The sequence below is a fragment of the Leptodactylus fuscus genome, chromosome 1 (assembly GCF_031893055.1).
Source record: "Leptodactylus fuscus isolate aLepFus1 chromosome 1, aLepFus1.hap2, whole genome shotgun sequence".
Taxonomy (NCBI): domain Eukaryota; kingdom Metazoa; phylum Chordata; class Amphibia; order Anura; family Leptodactylidae; genus Leptodactylus; species Leptodactylus fuscus.
Window position 1 is genome coordinate 14,401,214 of NC_134265.1, and position 21,117 is coordinate 14,422,330.

At 48.0% G+C, this 21,117-nt stretch overlaps 1 protein-coding gene across 1 annotated transcript in view; it reads right to left on the reverse strand.

Annotated features, from left to right (window-relative positions):
* LOC142195595 (uncharacterized) overlaps nt 1-21,117 on the reverse strand; it is a 704,678-nt gene that overhangs the window by 634,478 nt on the left and 49,083 nt on the right. The gene's annotated exons all lie outside the window — the stretch shown is intronic.

Consider the following 21,117-nt stretch of genomic DNA (forward strand, 5'->3'; position numbering starts at 1 on the left):
CAAACTGGGCTGTTTAGAGGCTCCCTCCACCATGAATTTGCCCAAACTGGGCTGGTTAGAGGCTCCCTCCACCATGAATTGGTCCAAACTGGGCTGGTTAGAGGCTCCCTCCACCATGAATTTGCCCAAACTGGGCTGTTTAGAGGCTCCCTCCACCATGAATTGGTCCAAACTGGGGTTTTTAGAGGCTCCCTCCACCATGAATTGGTCCAAACTGGGCTGTTTAGAGGCTCCCTCCACCATGAATTTGCCCAAACTGGGCTGGTTAGAGGCTCCCTCCACCATTAATTGGTCCAAACTGGGCTGTTTAGCGGCTCCCTCCACCATTAATTGGTCCAAACTGGGCTGGTTAGAGGCTCCCTCCACCATGAATTTGCCCAAACTGGGCTGTTTAGAGGCTCCCTCCACCATGAATTTGCCCAAACTGGGCTGGTTAGAGGCTCCCTCCACCATGAATTGGTCCAAACTGGGGTTTTTAGAGGCTCCCTCCACCATGAATTGGTCCAAACTTGGCTGTTTAGAGGCTCCCTCCACCATTAATTGGTCCAAACTGGGCTGGTTAGAGGCTCCCTCCACCATGAATTGGTCCAAACTGGGTTTTTTAGAGGCTCCCTCCACCATGAATTGGTCCAAACTGGGGTTTTTAGAGGCTCCCTCCACCATGAATTGGTCCAAACTGGGCTGTTTAGCGGCTCCCTCCACCATTAATTGGTCCAAACTGGGCTGGTTAGAGGCTCCCTCCACCATGAATGTGCCCAAACTGGGCTGTTTAGAGGCTCCCTCCACCATGAATTTGCCCAAACTGGGCTGGTTAGAGGCTCCCTCCACCATGAATTGGTCCAAACTGGGGTTTTTAGAGGCTCCCTCCACCATGAATTGGTCCAAACTTGGCTGTTTAGAGGCTCCCTCCACCATTAATTGGTCCAAACTGGGCTGGTTAGAGGCTCCCTCCACCATGAATTTGCCCAAACTGGGCTGGTTAGAGGCTCCCTCCACCATGAATTGGTCCAAACTGGGGTTTTTAGAGGCTCCCTCCACCATGAATTGGTCCAAACTTGGCTGTTTAGAGGCTCCCTCCACCATTAATTGGTCCAAACTGGGCTGGTTAGAGGCTCCCTCCACCATGAATTGGTCCAAACTGGGTTTTTTAGAGGCTCCCTCCACCATGAATTTGCCCAAACTGGGCTGTTTAGAGGCTCCCTCCACCATGAATTGGTCCAAACTGGGCTGGTTAGAGGCTCCCTCCACCATGAATTTCCCAAAACTTGGCTGTTTAGAGGCTCCCTCCACCATTAATTGGTCCAAACTGGGCTGGTTAGAGGCTCCCTCCACCATGAATTTGCCCAAACTGGGCTGTTTAGAGGCTCCCTCCACCATGAATTGGTCCAAACTGGGTTTTTTAGAGGCTCCCTCCACCATGAATTGGTCCAAACTGGGCTGTTTAGAGGCTCCCTCCACCATGAATTTGCCCAAACTGGGCTGGTTAGAGGCTCCCTCCACCATGAATTGGTCCAAACTGGGCTGGTTAGAGGCTCCCTCCACCATGAATTTGCCCAAACTGGGCTGTTTAGAGGCTCCCTCCACCATGAATTGGTCCAAACTGGGGTTTTTAGAGGCTCCCTCCACCATGAATTGGTCCAAACTGGGCTGTTTAGAGGCTCCCTCCACCATGAATTTGCCCAAACTGGGCTGGTTAGAGGCTCCCTCCACCATTAATTGGTCCAAACTGGGCTGGTTAGAGGCTCCCTCCACCATGAATTTGCCCAAACTGGGCTGTTTAGAGGCTCCCTCCACCATGAATTTGCCCAAACTGGGCTGTTTAGAGGCTCCCTCCACCATGAATTTGCCCAAACTGGGCTGGTTAGAGGCTCCCTCCACCATGAATTGGTCCAAACTGGGTTTTTTAGAGGCTCCCTCCACCATGAATTTGCCCAAACTGGGCTGGTTAGAGGCTCCCTCCACCATGAATTGGTCCAAACTGGGTTTTTTAGAGGCTCCCTCCACCATGAATTTGCCCAAACTGGGCTGGTTAGAGGCTCCCTCCACCATGAATTGGTCCAAACTGGGTTTTTTAGAGGCTCCCTCCACCATGAATTGGTCCAAACTGAGGTTTTTAGAGGCTCCCTCCACCATGAATTGGTCCAAACTGGGGTTTTTAGAGGCTCCCTCCACCATGAATTGGTCCAAACTGGGTTTTTTAGAGGCTCCCTCCACCATGAATTGGTCCAAACTGAGGTTTTTAGAGGCTCCCTCCACCATGAATTGGTCCAAACTGGGGTTTTTAGAGGCTCCCTCCACCATGAATTTGCCCAAACTGGGGTGTTTAGAGGCTCCCTCCACCATGAATTTGCCCAAACTCTGCTGGTTAGAGGCTCAATCCACCCTGATTTTCAAAACAAATGTTGGTGCCAACCTCAACTTACTACAAGGGCCAAATTCACTGCTGGTGACAAGCTCTCCTCACTGCAAGTGCCAAATACACATGTTTCAAGGTGTTTTCCTACTGTCAGAGAGGTGGTATTGAGTGTGTAAAGTGTGTAGTTGTTAGGCTGTGATGTTGGGGTAATAGAGGGTCTTTGGTGTGTTAGATGCCCCCAGACATGCTTCCCCTGCTGTCCCAGTGTCATTCCAGAGGTGTTGGCATCATTTCCTGGGGTGTCATAGTGGACTTGGTGACCCTCCAGACACGGATTTGGGTTTCCCCCTTAACGAGTATCTGTTCCCCATAGACTATAATGGGGTTCGAAACCCATTCGAACACACGAACATTGAGCGGCTGTTCGAATCGAATTTCGAACCTCGAATAGAGATGAGCGAACACTAAAATGTTCGAGGTTCGAAATTCGATTCGAACAGCCGCTCAATGTTCGTGTGTTCGAATGGGTTTCGAACCCCATTATAGTCTATGGGGAACAGATACTCGTTAAGGGGGAAACCCAAATCCGTGTCTGGAGGGTCACCAAGTCCACTATGACACCCCAGGAAATGATGCCAACACCTCTGGAATGACACTGGGACAGCAGGGGAAGCATGTCTGGGGGCATCTAACACACCAAAGACCCTCTATTACCCCAACATCACAGCCTAACAACTACACACTTTACACACTCAATACCACCTCTCTGACAGTAGGAAAACACCTTGAAACATGTGTATTTGGCACTTGCAGTGAGGAGAGCTTGTCACCAGCAGTGAATTTGGCCCTTGTAGTAAGTTGAGGTTGGCACCAACATTTGTTTTGAAAATCAGGGTGGATTGAGCCTCTAACCAGCAGAGTTTGGGCAAATTCATGGTGGAGGGAGCCTCTAAACACCCCAGTTTGGACCAATTCATGGTGGAGGGAGCCTCTAAACACCCCAGTTTGGGCAAATTCATGGTGGAGGGAGCCTCTAAAAACCCCAGTTTGGACCAATTCATGGTGGAGGGAGCCTCTAACCAGCCCAGTGTGGGCAAATTCATGGTGGAGGGAGCCTCTAAAAAACCCAGTTTGGACCAATTCATGGTGGAGGGAGCCTCTAACCAGCCCAGTTTGGGCAAATTCATGGTGGAGGGAGCCTCTAAAAAACCCAGTTTGGACCAATTCATGGTGGAGGGAGCCTCTAACCAGCCCAGTTTGGGCAAATTCATGGTGGAGGGAGCCTCTAAACAGCCCAGTTTGGGCAAATTCATGGTGGAGGGAGCCTCTAAACAGCCCAGTTTGGGCAAATTCATGGTGGAGGGAGCCTCTAACCAGCCCAGTTTGGGCAAATTCATGGTGGAGGGAGCCTCTAAACAGCCCAGTTTGGACCAATTCATGGTGGAGGGAGCCTCTAAAAAACCCAGTTTGGACCAATTCATGGTGGAGGGAGCCTCTAAACAGCCCAGTTTGGGCAAATTCATGGTGGAGGGAGCCTCTAACCAGCCCAGTTTGGACCAATTAATGGTGGAGGGAGCCTCTAACCAGCCCAGTTTGGGCAAATTCATGGTGGAGGGAGCCTCTAAACAGCCCAGTTTGGACCAATTCATGGTGGAGGGAGCCTCTAAAAACCCCAGTTTGGACCAATTCATGGTGGAGGGAGCCTCTAAACAGCCCAGTTTGGGCAAATTCATGGTGGAGGGAGCCTCTAACCAGCCCAGTTTGGACCAATTAATGGTGGAGGGAGCCTCTAAACAGCCAAGTTTTGGGAAATTCATGGTGGAGGGAGCCTCTAACCAGCCCAGTTTATACCAATTCATGGTGGAGGGAGCCTCTAAACAGCCCAGTTTGGGCAAATTCATGGTGGAGGGAGCCTCTAAAAAACCCAGTTTGGACCAATTCATGGTGGAGGGAGCCTCTAACCAGCCCAGTTTGGACCAATTAATGGTGGAGGGAGCCTCTAAACAGCCAAGTTTGGACCAATTCATGGTGGAGGGAGCCTCTAAAAACCCCAGTTTGGACCAATTCATGGTGGAGGGAGCCTCTAACCAGCCCAGTTTGGGCAAATTCATGGTGGAGGGAGCCTCTAACCAGCCCAGTTTGGACCAATTAATGGTGGAGGGAGCCTCTAAACAGCCAAGTTTGGACCAATTCATGGTGGAGGGAGCCTCTAAAAACCCCAGTTTGGACCAATTCATGGTGGAGGGAGCCTCTAACCAGCCCAGTTTGGGCAAATTCATGGTGGAGGGAGCCTCTAAACAGCCCAGTTTGGGCACATTCATGGTGGAGGGAGCCTCTAACCAGCCCAGTTTGGACCAATTAATGGTGGAGGGAGCCGCTAAACAGCCCAGTTTGGACCAATTCATGGTGGAGGGAGCCTCTAAAAACCCCAGTTTGGACCAATTCATGGTGGAGGGAGCCTCTAAAAAACCCAGTTTGGACCAATTCATGGTGGAGGGAGCCTCTAACCAGCCCAGTTTGGACCAATTAATGGTGGAGGGAGCCTCTAAACAGCCAAGTTTGGACCAATTCATGGTGGAGGGAGCCTCTAAAAACCCCAGTTTGGACCAATTCATGGTGGAGGGAGCCTCTAAACAGCCCAGTTTGGGCAAATTCATGGTGGAGGGAGCCTCTAAACAGCCCAGTTTGGGCAAATTCATGGTGGAGGGAGCCTCTAACCAGCCCAGTTTGGACCAATTAATGGTGGAGGGAGCCTCTAACCAGCCCAGTTTGGACCAATTCATGGTGGAGGGAGCCTCTAAACAGCCCAGTTTGGGCAAATTCATGGTGGAAGGAGCCTCTAACCAGCAGAGTTGTGGGAAAGCAGGGTGGAGGGAGCCTCTAACCAGCAGAGTTGGTGGAAATCAGGGTGGAGGGAGCCTCTAACCAGCAGAGTTGGGGGAAATCATGTTGGAGGGAGCCTAGTATTAGCAGAATTGTGCAACGCTTATGGTGGATGAGTATGAGGATGCGGAGGAATTGGAGAGGTTGAGTACAGACATGGAGTTTCATGTTGGGGTGCTTTACACAGGTGGGCACAAAAATGAAGGCTCTATCCAGTGGTGGTTCATTTTTATCAAAGTGAGCCGGTCGGCACTCTCAGCTGACAGACGGGTGCGCTTGTCAGTGATGATGCCACCGGCTGCACTGAACACCCTCTCAGATAGGACGCTGGCGGCAGGACAGGACAGCACCTCCAAGGCATATAGGGCAAGTTCAAGCCACAGGTCCAACTTCGACACCCAATACGTGTAGGGCGCAGAGGGGTCGGAGAGGACAGGGCTGTGGTCGGAAAGGTATTCCCGCAACATGCGCCTATACTTCTCACGCCTGGTGACACTAGGACCCTCCGTGGCGGCACTTTGGCGAGGGGGTGCCATCAAGGTGTCCCAGACCTTAGACAGTGTGCCCCTCGTTTGTGTGGACCGGTGAGAACTTGGTTGCCTACTGGAGGAACTGCCCTCCCTGCCGCCAACGTCACATGCTGGAAACATCTCCATCATATTCTGCACCAATTGCCTGTGGCAAGCATTGATGCGATTGGCCCTCCCCTCTACCGGAATAAAAGACGAGATGTTGTTTTTATACCGGGGGTCAAGGATAGCAAAGATCCAGTACTGGTTGTCCTCCATGATTTTGACAATACGCTTGTCGGTTGTAAAGCACCCCAACATGAACTCAGCCATGTCTGCCACAGTGTTAGTTGGCATGACTCCTCTGGCCCCACCGGAAAGTTCAATCTCCATTTCCTCCTCATCCTCCATGTCTACCCATCCGCGCTGCAACAATGGGACGATTCGAAGTTGCCCGGAAGCCTCCTGTATCACCATCACATCATCGGACAACTCTTCTTCCTCCTCCTCCTCCTCCTCCTCCTCCATTAAACGCAGTGAAGCGGACAGATGTGTGGACCTACTCTCCAGCTGTGACGGATCGGATGCTATCCCTGACTCCTCTGTGTGATCTGAGTTATCCCTGATGTCAATCAGGGATTCTCTCAGAACACACAAGAGCGGGATTGTAAGGCTCACCATCGCATCCTCAGAGCTCACCCTCCTTGTGGACTCCTCAAAGACCCGTAGGATGTCACAAAGGTCTCTCATCCATGGCCACTCATGGATGTGAAACTGAGGCAGCTGACTTTGTGGCACCCTAGGGTTTTGTAGCTGGTATTCCATCAAAGGTCTCTGCTGCTCAACCACTCTATTCAACATCTGAAATGTTGAGTTCCAGCGTGTGGGGACGTCGCACAAAAGCCGGTGTTGTGGCACATGCAGGCGTTGCTGGAGAGATTTTAAGCTAGCAGCGGCTACTGTCGACTTGCGAAAGTGGGCGCACATGCGCCGCACTTTCACCAGTAGCTCTGGAACATTGGGGTAGCTCTTTAGGAAACGTTGCACCACTAGGTTGAAGACGTGGGCCAGGCATGGAACATGTTGGAGTCCGGCAAGCTCCAGAGCTGCTACCAGGTTCCGGCCGTTATCACAAACGACCATGCCTGGGCCCAGGTGCAGCGGCTCAAACCATATTGCCGTCTCATCGAGGAGGGCATCCCTCACCTCGGAGGCAGTGTGCTGTCTGTCCCCCAAGCTGATCAGCTTCAGCACAGCCTGCTGACGTCTACCAACGCCAGTGCTGCAACGTTTCCAACTCGTAGCTGGGGTCAATCTAACAGCGGAGGAGGAGGCGGTGGCGGAGGAGGAGGCGGTGGTGGAGGAGGAGGCGGTAGAGGAGGAGGAGGAGGGGGGTGTTCTTCTCGTGTCCCTGCCAGGAATGTTAGGCGGGGAGACGAGGTACACCGGGCCAGTTTGGGAAGCAGTCCCAGCCTCAACTACATTCACCCAGTGTGCCGTCAGTGAAATGTAGCGTCCCTGTCCGCATGCACTTGTCCACGCGTCGGTGGTCAAGTGGACCTTTGTGCAAAGCGCGGAACTAAGGGCCCGCCTGATGTTGAGTGACACGTGCTGGTGCAAGGCGGGGACGGCACACCGGGAGAAGTAGTGACGGCTAGGGACGGCATAGCGAGGTGCCGCAGTTGCCATCAGGTCCAGGAAGGCGGGAGTTTCAACAAGCCGGAACGCCAACATCTCCTGGGCCAGCAGTTTAGCGATGTTGGCGTTCAAGGCTTGCGCGTGTGGGTGGTTAGCAGTGTATTTCTGCCGCCGCTCCAATGTCTGAGAGATGGTGGGTTGTTGTAAAGAAACGCCTGATGGTGCCTTTGATGGTGCAGGAGAAGGAGATAAGACAGGACCAGGGGAGGATGAGGGAGAAGTCAACAAAGTGGCGGAGGCAGATGAAGTGGTGTCCTGGCTCGTCCTCTGGAGTGCATCGCCAGCACAGTCAGCAGTGGCAGTGGCAGAGGCAGTGGCAGTGGCGTGAACGGCAGGCGGCCTTTGTCCTGCCGTTGCTGCCTGCCACTGATTCCAGTGCTTGGATTCCAAATGACGGCGCATTGAAGTGGTGGACAGGTTGCTCTTCTCAGAGCCCCTAATCAATTTCGAGAGGCAAATTGTGCAGACAACACTATATCTGTCCTCGGCGCATTCCTTGAAAAAACTCCACACCTTCGAGAAACGTGCCCTCGAGGTGGGAGTTTTTCGGGGCTGGGTACGAACTGGAACATCTTGGGAGATTCCGGGTGTGGCCTGGCTTCGCCTAAGCTGCTGACCTCTGCCTCTGCCTCTAGCTACCCTTTTTGGTGCTGCACCTGCCTCAACATCCACACTACTTTCCCCGCTTGACATCCCCCCTGTCCAGGTCGGGTCAGTGTCCTCATCATCCACCACTTCCTCTTCCAACTCCTGTCTCATCTCCTCCTCCCGCACAATGCGCCGGTCAACTGGATGCCCTGACGGCAACTGCGTCACATCATCGTCGATGAGGGTGGGTTGCTGGTCATCCACCACCAAATCGAACGGAGATGGAGGAGACTCTAGTGTTTGAGCATCTGGACACAGATGCTCCTCTGTTAGGTTCGTGGAATCGTGACGTGGAGAGGCAGGTTGAGGGACAATGAAAGGAGCGGAGAACAGCTCTGGGGAGCAGGGACAGTTTGGGTTATTGTTCTGTAAAGCTTCGGAATTTTGGGAGGAAGGAAGACAAGACTGTTGGGTAATAGGAGGAGAGGAGGCAGAGTCTGACTGGCTGCTGGACAATGTGCTGTAAGCGTTCTCTGACAGCCATTGCAAGACCTGTTCCTGGTTCTCGGGCCTACTAAGGTTTGTACCCTTCAGTTTAGTTAATGTGGCAAGCAACCCTGGCACTGTGGAGTGGCGCAATGCTTGCTGCCCCACAGGAGTAGGCACGGGACGCCCTGTGGCTTCACTGCTACCTTGCTCCCCAGAACCATTCCCCCGACCTCGCCCACGGCCTCGTCCACGTCCCTTTCCGGGAGCCTTGCGCATTTTGAATTCCTAGTTAGAAATTGGCACTGTATACCAGTAGTAAAAATTGTGGGTGCACGTAACCCCAATATATTCTTTGAATTCCCAGTCAGACACTGGCACTATATGGCAGTAGCAAGAAATGAGGGTATTTGTATTCCCAATATATTCTTTGAATTCCCAGTCAGACAATGGCACTGTATACCAGTAGTAAAAATTGTGGGTGCACGTAACCCCAATATATTCTTTGAATTACCAGTCAGAAACTGGCACTATATGGGAGGAGAGGGGGCGGAGCCTGACCGCGTGCATGGATGGACGCTAGTTGCTAGTGCTCCGTCATATTAGGCTGGGAGAAGCTGTCTTTAGCCTGCTATAGCTACTCACCATGGTGAAACCGAACAGGGAGAGGTCCGTGGACTTACCGGGTACCCCGCGAAACACCGCTGTCCAGGGAGACATGCAGCGTTTTCTGAAGAAGAAGCCGTCTCTATCCCCGTATCGGGCCCTCAAGATGGCGCCGGAAGAACGGCGCGAAACAGAGATGGAGGAAGACTCTGAGGTAGATAGTGTGGCGGAGGGGGATAAGCCTGATAAAAGTCTCACTCAAATCACTCGGGCTTATCTGCAAAAAGCCTTATCTAAAGCAATGAGCCCTATTTTTTCTAAACTGTCAGACATTGAAACTGAACTTAAGGCTATGGGGGGCAAGGTACAGTCACTAGAGGAAGGACACTCGGCAGTACAGAATTTTACTGAATCAGCCACTGAACATCTCTCACAGCACAGAGAGCTAATAGATAGGTCTCTCACATTAATTGAGGCCAAGAGAATAGGAGCAGGCGCCGTAATATACGGATTAAAGGACTGCCTGAAACTGTATTACCAGATGATCTTCCTAAAATGGCTGCCGATCTTTTTGGAGAGCTGCTGGGGGAAGATAGAGCTAAACTTGTGGTGGTGGAAAGAATTCATAGAGCCCTAAGACCGAAACCGAGGCCAAGTGACCCACCAAGGGACATTATATGTGGTCTGCTATCTTTTTTGGATACATCAGCGATACTGGCAGCAGCCAGATCTCGCACGCATATTACAGTTGGTGAGGCGGAAATATTCATATATCAGGACATAGCTCCGTCGATTCTTGCCAAGAGGCGGTTGCTACGCCCCCTGCTTGAGGAATTAAGATCCCGCCGGATACAATATGCCTGGCTCTACCCATTTGGTTTGGCAGCGAATGTGGCTGGAAAAAGAGTTACAATACATACACCTAAAGATTTGGCTTTTATGTGGTCAGCCTTGGCCATGGAGCCCCTGGATATCCCATCTTGGATGCCCTCCGAATCCACTGCGATGTTACCGGACTTACCTGTTGTACCATCTCTCACTGATTTTACCAGATGTCGCTCTCCGAGAGCGAAGAAGGCGATGCTTAAACAGAAGATCTAGAGTGATAGATTTGCTACCTTTGACGAATATTTTCACTTTTGGATGTTGTATTCCTGATTTTTGCTCTTCTCAGTGAAGATACTGTTATTTTACATTACTCTGCCATGAACCCTCGGCTTTCACCGTCAGATTGCTAGACGCGGAGCATTTGTTTCTACTATCCTTGTCTCCTACCGCCATGCTTTCTATAGTGATGCTAAGCTGACATGTACTTTTCAGATTTCTCTTTATTGCCTATCGGCTTTTCTAAGTTTGATTTTATTGATATTTATGTCTAATTTTCTGCTTAGGTTACGAGGTATCCCTAACTCTTAGAGTTTATATACGCTCTATCAGCTTTATATGAAGATAATATGAGGCTTTTCTCCGGGTACCCTCTCCACATCTCTTCTCCCCACCCCATCCCTTTTTGTATTCATAATTCATGGTGTCAATTCTTAGAATTTTTCTGTAGACGGCTTTCCCAAGCCTGTGTCCGATCAGTCGAATTAATCCTCCCCCGTGATTTACAACTGTTTTGACCAGTTGTCCTGTGGTATTAGATAGTTTCTAAGTCTGCGACAGCAGACGATACTGTAACACAGCTAAAAACCAGTACTAAACTAAGCTATAAGGTCCCTTGGACTTTCGTATCTAGTTATTCTTTATCTCTTTCCCAGATTCTTGCATTACTGTCTCGCTTCATTCCCCTCCCCTTCCCCCCCCCCCCCCTTTTTTTCTCTTATATGTATGTTTTTGTTTTTGTTTTTGTCCTTGGTATTCTTCTGTTGATATTCAGTGTAGGATTGTTGGTAACTTCTTGCATCTATCCCATTATAGTGTGAGTGCTCTATAAATCCTCTTAGTCATGTCCCACACTCTCGGACTCTCCGAATGTGATGTTCGGGCTTCTGCAGCTACCCTTAAAGTGACTACCTTCAATGTTAAGGGATTGAATTCTCCTAATAAACGTCATAGTGTTTTAGCTTTAGCTAAGAAACTTAAAGCGGATGTTTTGTTGCTTCAAGAGACGCACTATAAGGCGTCTAGGATTCCTTCCTTTCCTAAGGGAGGATATACTCAATGGTTCTATTCTTGCCACCCTAAATCTTCCTCAAAAGGTGTAGCCATTGCAGTTAAGAAAAATGTGCCATTGGTGGTAAAACAGCAACTTCATGATGATGAAGGGAGGTATGTTTTTATCAAAGGCTTTTTAGCTTCCAAACCAATTACGTTGGCTTCAATATACTCCCCTAACCAATACCAGGTCGGTTGGCTGACCACCACCCTAAATACTTTATCCTTATTTGCTGAGGGAGAAATTATTTTGGGAGGGGACTTTAACGCTACTTTGAACCCACTGTTGGATGCTTCCACTGGTAAATCTGCTATAGCACAAAAAGGATTGAGGAAAATGTTGTCTGAACTGGAATGGGTCCATTTAGTTGATACGTGGAGGACTGCGCATCCCGCCTCCAAAGACTATACCTTTTATGCTGTTCCCCACGATACTTATCAGAGGCTAGACTACCTTATGGCATCTAAGACCCTTCTTCCGCATATGCTTGGTTCGGTTATTGGCAATGTGGATATTTCTGATCACGCACCGGTTACCACAACATTTGCATTGACACATATGGTTAGGCCCCAGTGGTCTTGGAGACTCAATGAGTCCATATTAGACGATTCTGCTACTAAGGAGTTTTTTGCGGAGCAACTTTCCTCCTTTTTTCTTATTAATGACACTGAAGATGTTTCTACTTCTACTCTGTGGGAAGCACATAAACCTTTTATAAGAGGTTTATTTATCTCTAAAGCCTCAGCCCTTAAGAAGTCGCGCCAAAAAGATGTTGACTCTCTTTTGGCTCAGATATCAGCTCTTGAGCGTGTCCATAAGCTACACCGACTCAGAACTGATCTTCTTAAACTTACCACATTGAGAGAGAAACTCAAATCACTTTTGAATTTTTCTGCTGCTAAAAGCCTCCTTTATTCGAAGACTAAATTATATGCCCATGGCAATAAAGGTAGCAAACTAATGACGGCAATGTTAAAGAAGGAGAGATCGTCCTCACACATCTCCTCTATAACCACTCAAGACGGATCTATTTCTTCGGATACTATCCAGATTGCCAAAGCCTTCCATAAGTTTTATGAAGATTTATATAATTTGTCCGCATCTGCTACTCCCTTAGAAGTTCAACACAAACATCAGCTTACTTCTGAATTCCTATCTTCCCTCCAACTCCCTAAAATTTCTGACCACCAGCAAAAATCATTACTTGCTCCGATTACTTCTGAGGAAGTATCCTTGGTACTAAAGAGCTTCGCCAAAAACAAAAGTCCTGGACCTGATGGGTTGCCACTTTTATATTACCTCTCTTTTGAATCTATCTTACTCCCATTTCTGACTAGATTTTGCAATTCTCTGTTGCAGGGTCAGCCCATGCACTCCCAAACACAGGAAGCACACATTACGCTCATATACAAAGAGAATAAAGATCCAAAAGCATGCAGCAGCTATAGGCCGATTTCACTGTTAAACACAGATTTGAAGATCTGGGCCAAGATCTTGGCCAGACGACTGAGTCCCTTGCTCCCCTCTCTCCTTCACGAGGAGCAGGTGGGTTTTGTGAGGGGGAGAGAGGGAAAGGAAAATACTATTAAACTCTTGCACACGATCTCTGTGGCTAAGAGAGATTCGATCCCCCTGTTATTCCTGGGGATAGATGCTGAAAAAGCATTCGACAGGGTAGATTGGGGTTTTATGGCTGCTGCATTGTCTGCATTTGGTGTCCCACTAAATTTCATAAAAGCTATTCTGACGCTTTATTCCTACCCAACGGCTAGACTTAAAATTAATGGAGTACTTTCCGATTATTTTAAAATTTCCAATGGTACGAGGCAGGGCTGCCCACTATCTCCCACCCTTTTTGTCTTGGTGTTGGAGACATTATTACAGAAAGTGAGACAACACCCTGGCATAAATGGTTTCCCAATTAATTCGTCTGTTCTAAATTCAGTAGCGTTTGCAGACGACGTTCTGTTCTTACTTACGAACCCAGAAAAAGGACTACCATCATTAATGGATCTGATAGCCGAATTTAGTATAATTTCAAATTACAAAATTAATGCAGGCAAATCAGAAATTTTGAATGTTTCAGTTCCAATGGATCTCCAACAATGCCCGCAAAGGTCCCTCCCATTCTCTTGGAAAGATACTTCTCTGAAATACCTTGGGATACAACTTCCGTCTAATTTAGATAGGATATATGACTTGAATTACGAACCTCTGCTACACTCTGTCAAACAACTGTTATTCAAATATGATTTGCCGTACCTTTCCTGGCTAGGCAGGAAAAATTTGCTACAAACTTATATTCTGCCAAAAATAACATATTTATTCCAGATGTTGCCAATTGCGCTGCCCTCTTCCTTCTTTACTAATGTTAGACGTACTTTTTCATCCTTTTTGTGGAAAGGTAAGCGCCCTAGGATAGCTTACCACACTTTAGCTAAAAGAAGGTCGGAGGGTGGTTTGGGCCTCCCTGATGTTGAATCATATTATAATGCTGTCCAGTTGTCTCGATGGTGTAGTTACATATCATCTAAAAAGACTCAAATGCTACCTATGCTAATGTCCTTACATTTTGGCCCAGACTTAGATCTGCTTCTCTGGCTTCCGAGATCTGCTATCTCACACCCAATGTCGCGAGACCCATTGCTTTCTGGGATTCTCTTGACTTGGAGGGGAGCTCATGATATGTTGTCCCCAATGGTCTCGCCGGTTATGCCGGCGTGTCTCATTCCGCAACTACTACCACACTTTGAGGGTAGGGAGCTTGGCATTTGGAGCAAGTTAGCAGATTTCGTTGTTGCAGATATGTATAATGAAGGTAAACCCCTGGCAATCTCAGCATTGCAACTCTTGCTTCCTGATACCCCTCTCAATTTCTTACACCACGCTCAAATTAGATCTTCCTTACTAAAATTGTTGTCTAGCTTCGAACCTTGTAGGAAATTGACTCCCTTCGAATCTGCTTTAACTCAGAAAGACTCGACGTACTTATCAATATCCCAGTGTAGGAAATTCCTGACACATTCTCCAACGTTTGAGAAACCTAAGTATCTGGTTGCTTGGGAAGACGAATTAGATCGGACTTTTGATGAAGCTGACACTAAGCTTATACTCTCCAACTCATTAGGCCCACTGCCATGTGTGCGACTACAAGAAACTCATTTTAAGATAATATCAAGATGGCATAGGTCTCCAGTATGGCTGCATAGACAGAAACTGTCGGATGATGACTTGTGTTGGCGGTGTGGTACCTCACCAGGTACGCACCTTCATATCTGGTGGTCGTGTGAGAAGATTAATGCATATTGGTTGCAGATTGAGAAACATATCAAACGTATAGTAGGTTCGTGTCCTCGCTTAACACCAGAATTGGTCCTTTTATCCTTACCACCTGACCAGATAAATTTCCCCTCGCAAGACCTAGTTATGATTTTATTGGAAGCTGCAAAATCTTTGATACCCCTATATTGGTTGCAACAAGACATACCACCAATTAGGCACTGGCTTGAAAAATCCTTCCAAATCTATAGATTTGAAGAAATCATGAGTTGGACTACCAGATCTCACGCTAAGTTTCTCAAGATTTGGCAGCCATGGGCCTCATTTGTTAATGGCCCAGAATACCTGCGCCAATTAATCCTATATGGTTGATATCAATTCTGGATTATCCTCTTTTTCCTTTTTTCTTTTTATGATCCTCCCTTCCCCCCCCCCAATCCCCCCCTCCTTCTTACCCTTTACCCTTTATCCTCTATCTTATTTTATTTGATTCTATCTTATTTTTATTTTATTTTATTGTCTGCTTTACTCTAGTTTATACCTTTCTAGATTTTTTACATCCCCCAGGGATCCTTGCTTAGTATTTACTTTTAGTTTGTCGCCTTTTATATTGATTGAGTGTTATTTGGAGTTATCTATTGTTCAATATCTAAACCATGAATCCTGCATAGACATTTGGATGTCCCTTTGATTTAACTTCCTGCAGGTAGTGGTTCATATACTATATATATGCTTTATTGAGCTCTATATTGTATATTGTCTATGGTTTATGAAGGCTGTGTACTGTTCTTCTTTTGTTGTTAACTGCTAACTCTACGCTTATTTAGTTACCTTTATTATTATTGTTATCATCTTTGGCATGTAAAATGTAAAAATTTAAAAATTGACCAAATAAAGAATTAAAAAAAAAAAAAAAAAGAAACTGGCACTATATGGCAGTAGCAAGAAATGAGGGTATTTGTATTCCCAATATATTCTTTGAATTCCCAGTCAGACAATGGCACTGTATACCAGTAGTAAAAATTGTGGGTGCACGTAACCCCAATATATTCTTTGAATTACCAGTCAGAAACTGGCACTATATGGCAGTAGCAAGAAATGAGGGTATTTATAACCCCAATATATTCTTTGAATTCCCAGTCAGACAATGGCACTGTATACCAGTAGTAAAAATTGTGGGTGTATATAGCCCCAATTCTATTGCTAGGGGACTTGCAGGGTATTTCTGGGGTGAAGGTGGGGGGGCACACCGTTGGAACGGGTATCGGGGTATATATCGGGTATACGGGAATACACTGACAGTGTATTCCATTCAGGATCCTGGGAAAGCTGGGTTGCGGCGATTGAGCCCGTCAGTGCCACGTTACACTGACAAGCTTCTCCCTGGAATTTAGCTCTTATAAGAGCTGTTGTGGTTGTCTTCTCCTTCCTATCCTAGCCTGTCCCTGCCTACCCAGAATCTAAGCCCTAGCTAGCTGGACGGAAACCTCCGTCCTCGGTGAATTGCAAGCTCAGAATGACGCGAACCTGGGCGGCGCTGTTCTTTTAAATTAGAGGTCACATGTTTTCGGCAGCCAATGGGTTTTGCCTACTTTTCTCAACGTCACCGGTGTCGTAGTTCCTGTCCCACCTACCCTGCGCTGTTATTGGAGCAAAAAAGGCGCCAGGGAAGGTGGGAGGGGAATCGAGTAATGGCGCACTTTACCACGCGGTGTTCGATTCGATTCGAACATGCCGAACAGCCTAATATCCGATCGAACATGAGTTCGATAGAACACTGTTCGCTCATCTCTAGTGGTTATCTTAGGAAACTCACAGATCCCTTAGACTATAATGGGGTCAAGTGATGCGGATCAATCCGATTTTGGAAAAACATCTTCGTCATTTTGTTTAGGCAAATCCAGAATTCTTGGATAGTAACCACTCCAAGGATTTGACAAGTTTTTCACTGTTCTTCATTGTCTATAACCAGCATCCTAGGGTACCACTCCTCATCTGAAGTTCTTTCTGCTAACTTTGCTTATGGGAATTTCCTTGAAGTTTGCCAACTGAACAAGACTTTTATCTTTTCTACCCAGGCAACATCTCGGGAGAAGAAGAACTTTGCATATAAACTTCACTTGCCCTCTCTCCAGATTCTAAATTATCTCCATGTCTCCTGATTCTCCACTGGTTCTCTAGATCTTTAGTTACTTCATCTGCTTCTGTTCCCACTGGGCCTGAGAAGGTATTTGAAGTAAAGGACAGTCAGGAATATAAGAGAGTGGAAAGAAGAAATGTCATGAGAGCCTGCTGAAAAAATAAACCTTTACCCTTCTCAAGAAATCTCATCATCGTTGTGGTCCTGCTATCTGTACTCGACTCTCTCAACCTATCCCATTGCTCCACTCCTCCCAAAGCTGACATGGCCGCTTCCTTCTCTCCATCTTCTTATTATGATGCCTTTAAGGTACAAGGTTTGTGTCTCTAAGCAATTCCTATACTGTATAATTGTATTCAGCCATCTGCTTGGCACTTAAGTAATAAGGTTCTTTTATGGTAGACTCACTTTAGCTGTGTCTGTTATCGGACCTGTCCTGACCAATGTATTGAGCTTTGACTTGCCCCTCCATTTTTGTCTTGTCTATTTCTTGTGTGGGGTGACTAGCCTGGACCCGACCTCTGAAATTTTTCTACCTGCCATGAGCACTTGCTTTGGACCTTCTCATTGTACCTTGCCAGATGCCCTGATTATGTGCCTGGATCTAACCATTCTCTTGCTTGACCCCTTGTGCGTCACACTGGCACTTCTAGGCCCAATGGGCTAACTACTACCAACAGAGGGACCACTTCAGGAGGCATTAACTTGGCAGTCTTGTCACAGCAAAGTCCATATTCCTGTACAGGCGTTAAAGGGTGCATATGGGAAGGTAGATTAAACAACATTCTTGGAGGTCTCTACCACATGAACACAACATCTAACTCCTGCTACAATCAACTCTGCCACTTCAACCTCACTCCTGCTTCCAGCATAACTATTCCTGGCTGCTATTATCAATCTTTCTGTTAGTATGTCTATAACCACTTTGTAGCAATTATATTAGTTGTGATACCTCTGTCTGTACACCCTGCTGTGCCCCCCTCCTCCCACTTCCTTGTCTTTGATTCTGGCTTGATTCTGTTTGCATATATCCACACCTCCATTTACACCTGATGGGCATCTTACAAACCTTGGGTTGTATAAATGAAATTGCTTAGGTCATTTGGCCTAGGTCATTTGTGCAATCCAAGTGTGAAATCTAGGTGCAGTTATCAGAATTAGGCCAGAATTAGAACAGAAGTAGAGATGAGCGAACACTAAAATGTTCGAGGTTCGAAATTCGATTTGAACAGCCGCTCACTGTTCGAGTGTTCGAATGGGTTTCGAACCCCATTATAGTCTATGGGGAACATAAACTCGTTAAGGGGGAAACCCAAATTCGTGTCTGGAGGGTCACCAAGTCCACTATGACACCCCAGGAAATGATACCAACACCCTGGAATGACACTGGGACAGCAGGGGAAGCATGTCTGGGGGCATAAAAGTCACTTTATTTCATGGAAATCCCTGTCAGTTTGCGATTTTCGCAAGCTAACTTTTCCCCATAGAAATGCATTGGCCAGTGCTGATTGGCCAGAGTACGGAACTCGACCAATCAGCGCTGGCTCTGCTGGAGGAGGCGGAGTCTAAGATAGCTCCACACCAGTCTCCATTCAGGTCCGACCTTAGACTCCGCCTCCTCCGGCAGAGCCAGCGCTGATTGGCCGAAGGCTGGCCAATGCATTCCTATGCGAATGCAGAGACTTAGCAGTGCTGAGTCAGTTTTGCTCAACTACACATCTGATGCACACTCGGCACTGCTACATCAGATGTAGCAATCTGATGTAGCAGAGCCGAGGGTGCACTAGAACCCCTGTGCAAACTCAGTTCACGCTAATAGAATGCATTGGCCAGCGCTGATTGGCCAATGCATTCTATTAGCCCGATGAAGTAGAGCTGAATGTGTGTGCTAAGCACACTCATTCAGCACTGCTTCATCACGCCAATACAATGCATTAGCCAGTGCTGATTGGCCAGAGTACGGAATTCGGCCAATCAGCGCTGGCTCTGCTGGAGGAGGCGGAGTCTAAGATCGCTCCACACCAGTCTCCATTCAGGTCCGACCTTAGACTCCGCCTCCTCCGGCAGAGCCAGCGCTGATTGGCCGAAGGCTGGCCAATGCATTCCTATGCGAATGCAGACTTAGCAGTGCTGAGTCAGTTTTGCTCAACTACACATCTGATGCACACTCGGCACTGCTACATCAGATGTAGCAATCTGATGTAGCAGAGCCGAGGGTGCACTAGAACCCCTGTGCAAACTCAGTTCACGCTAATAGAATGCATTGGCCAGCGCTGATTGGCCAATGCATTCTATTAGCCCGATGAAGTAGAGCTGAATGTGTGTGCTAAGCACACTCATTCAGCACTGCTTCATCACGCCAATACAATGCATTAGCCAGTGCTGATTGGCCAGAGTACGGAATTCGGCCAATCAGCGCTGGCTCTGCTGGAGGAGGCGGAGTCTAAGATCGCTCCACACCAGTCTCCATTCAGGTCCGACCTTAGACTCCGCCTCCTCCGGCAGAGCCAGCGCTGATTGGCCGAAGGCTGGCCAATGCATTCCTATGCGAATGCAGAGACTTAGCAGTGCTGAGTCAGTTTTGCTCAACTACACATCTGATGCACACTCGGCACTGCTACATCAGATGTAGCAATCTGATGTAGCAGAGCCGAGGGTGCACTAGAACCCCTGTGCAAACTCAGTTCACGCTAATAGAATGCATTGGCCAGCGCTGATTGGCCAATGCATTCTATTAGCCCGATGAAGTAGAGCTGAATGTGTGTGCTTAGCACACACATTCAGCTCTACTTCATCAGGCTAATAGAATACATTGGCCAATCAGCGCTGGCCAATGCATTCTACTAGCTTGATGAAGCAGAGTGTGCACAAGGGTTCAAGCGCACCCTCGGCTCTGATGTAGCAGAGCTGAGGGTGCACAAGGGTTCAAGTGCACCCTCGGCTCTCCTACATCAGAGCCGAGGGTGCGCTTGAACCCTTGTGCAGCCTCAGCTCTGCTACATCAGAGCCGAGGGTGCGCTTGAACCCTTGTGCACACTCTGCTTCATCAAGCTAATAGAATGCATTGGCCAGCACTGATTGGCCAGAGTACGGAATTCGGCCAATCAGCGCTGGCCAATGCATCCCTATGGGAAAAAGTTTATCTCACAAAAATCACAATTACACACCCGATAGAGCCCCAAAAAGTTATTTTTAATAACATTCCCCCCTAAATAAAGGTTATCCCTAGCTATCCCTGCCTGTACAGCTATCCCTGTCTCATAGTCACAAAGTTCACATTCTCATATGACCCGGATTTGAAATCCACTATTCGTCTAAAATGGAGGTCACCTGATTTCGGCAGCCAATGACTTTTTCCAATTTTTTTCAATGCCCCCGGTGTCGTAGTTCCTGTCCCACCTACCCTGCGCTGTTATTGGTGCAAAAAAGGCGCCAGGGAAGGTGGGAGGGGAATCGAATTTTGGCGCACTTTACCACGCGGTGTTCGATTCGATTCGAACATGGCGAACACCCTGATATCCGATCGAACATGTGTTCGATAGAACACTGTTCGCTCATCTCTAAACAGAAGGGAACACAAACCAACTGCTACAAACCGATCACTTGTCTAAATGAAATGCTTATCACTTTAATCACTGTTGTTCTCCCAATCCTTGTAAAAACCACTTTTCCACCCCAAACCAGCCTTGTCAGCAAAGAAATCTTCATCTCTCCCTCTCTACTACCCCACCATATAACTTTCTCTGAACAGCTACTCACACACCTGCAGGCTTTCCGCCCCAGACACACACAATCTCCCCGCACCCTCTCCTACTTACACCTGCTGTCCCTCTCCCTGCTACTCCTTACCTCTGGTGACATATCTCCTAATCTTGGACCTCCCCAGCAAATCTCCACTGTTGGCCTTTTCCCCACACCTGGCGTTAGCGCACGGAACCCCCGAAATCTCAAACCAATCTCACCTGCTCCTCCCCCTCCCCTCTCTGGTGCACTATGGAATGCCAACTCCGTACGTAATAAACTTACCTACATCCATGACCTTTTCATTCTTAATGAATTTTCATTTCTCGGTCTCACAGAAACATGGCTGACACCCTCACACACAGCCTCCCCCGTCGATCTCTCCTATGGGGGTCTGCAATTCTCACATACTCCCCACCCCAACAATAAACCTGGTGGAGGTGTAGGCGTCCTCCTGTCAGAAAATTGCTCATTCGCCCCTATCCAAGCGCTACCTGCCCTCACCCTCCCCTCCTTTGAAGTGCACTCTGTTCATATCTACTCACCCTCCATCTGGCCCTCATATATCGACCGCCGGGACCTACCGCTGCCTTCATTGACCACTTCACCACCTGGATCACACACTTCCTATCCACAGACACCCCCACCATCATCATGGGTGATTTCAACATCC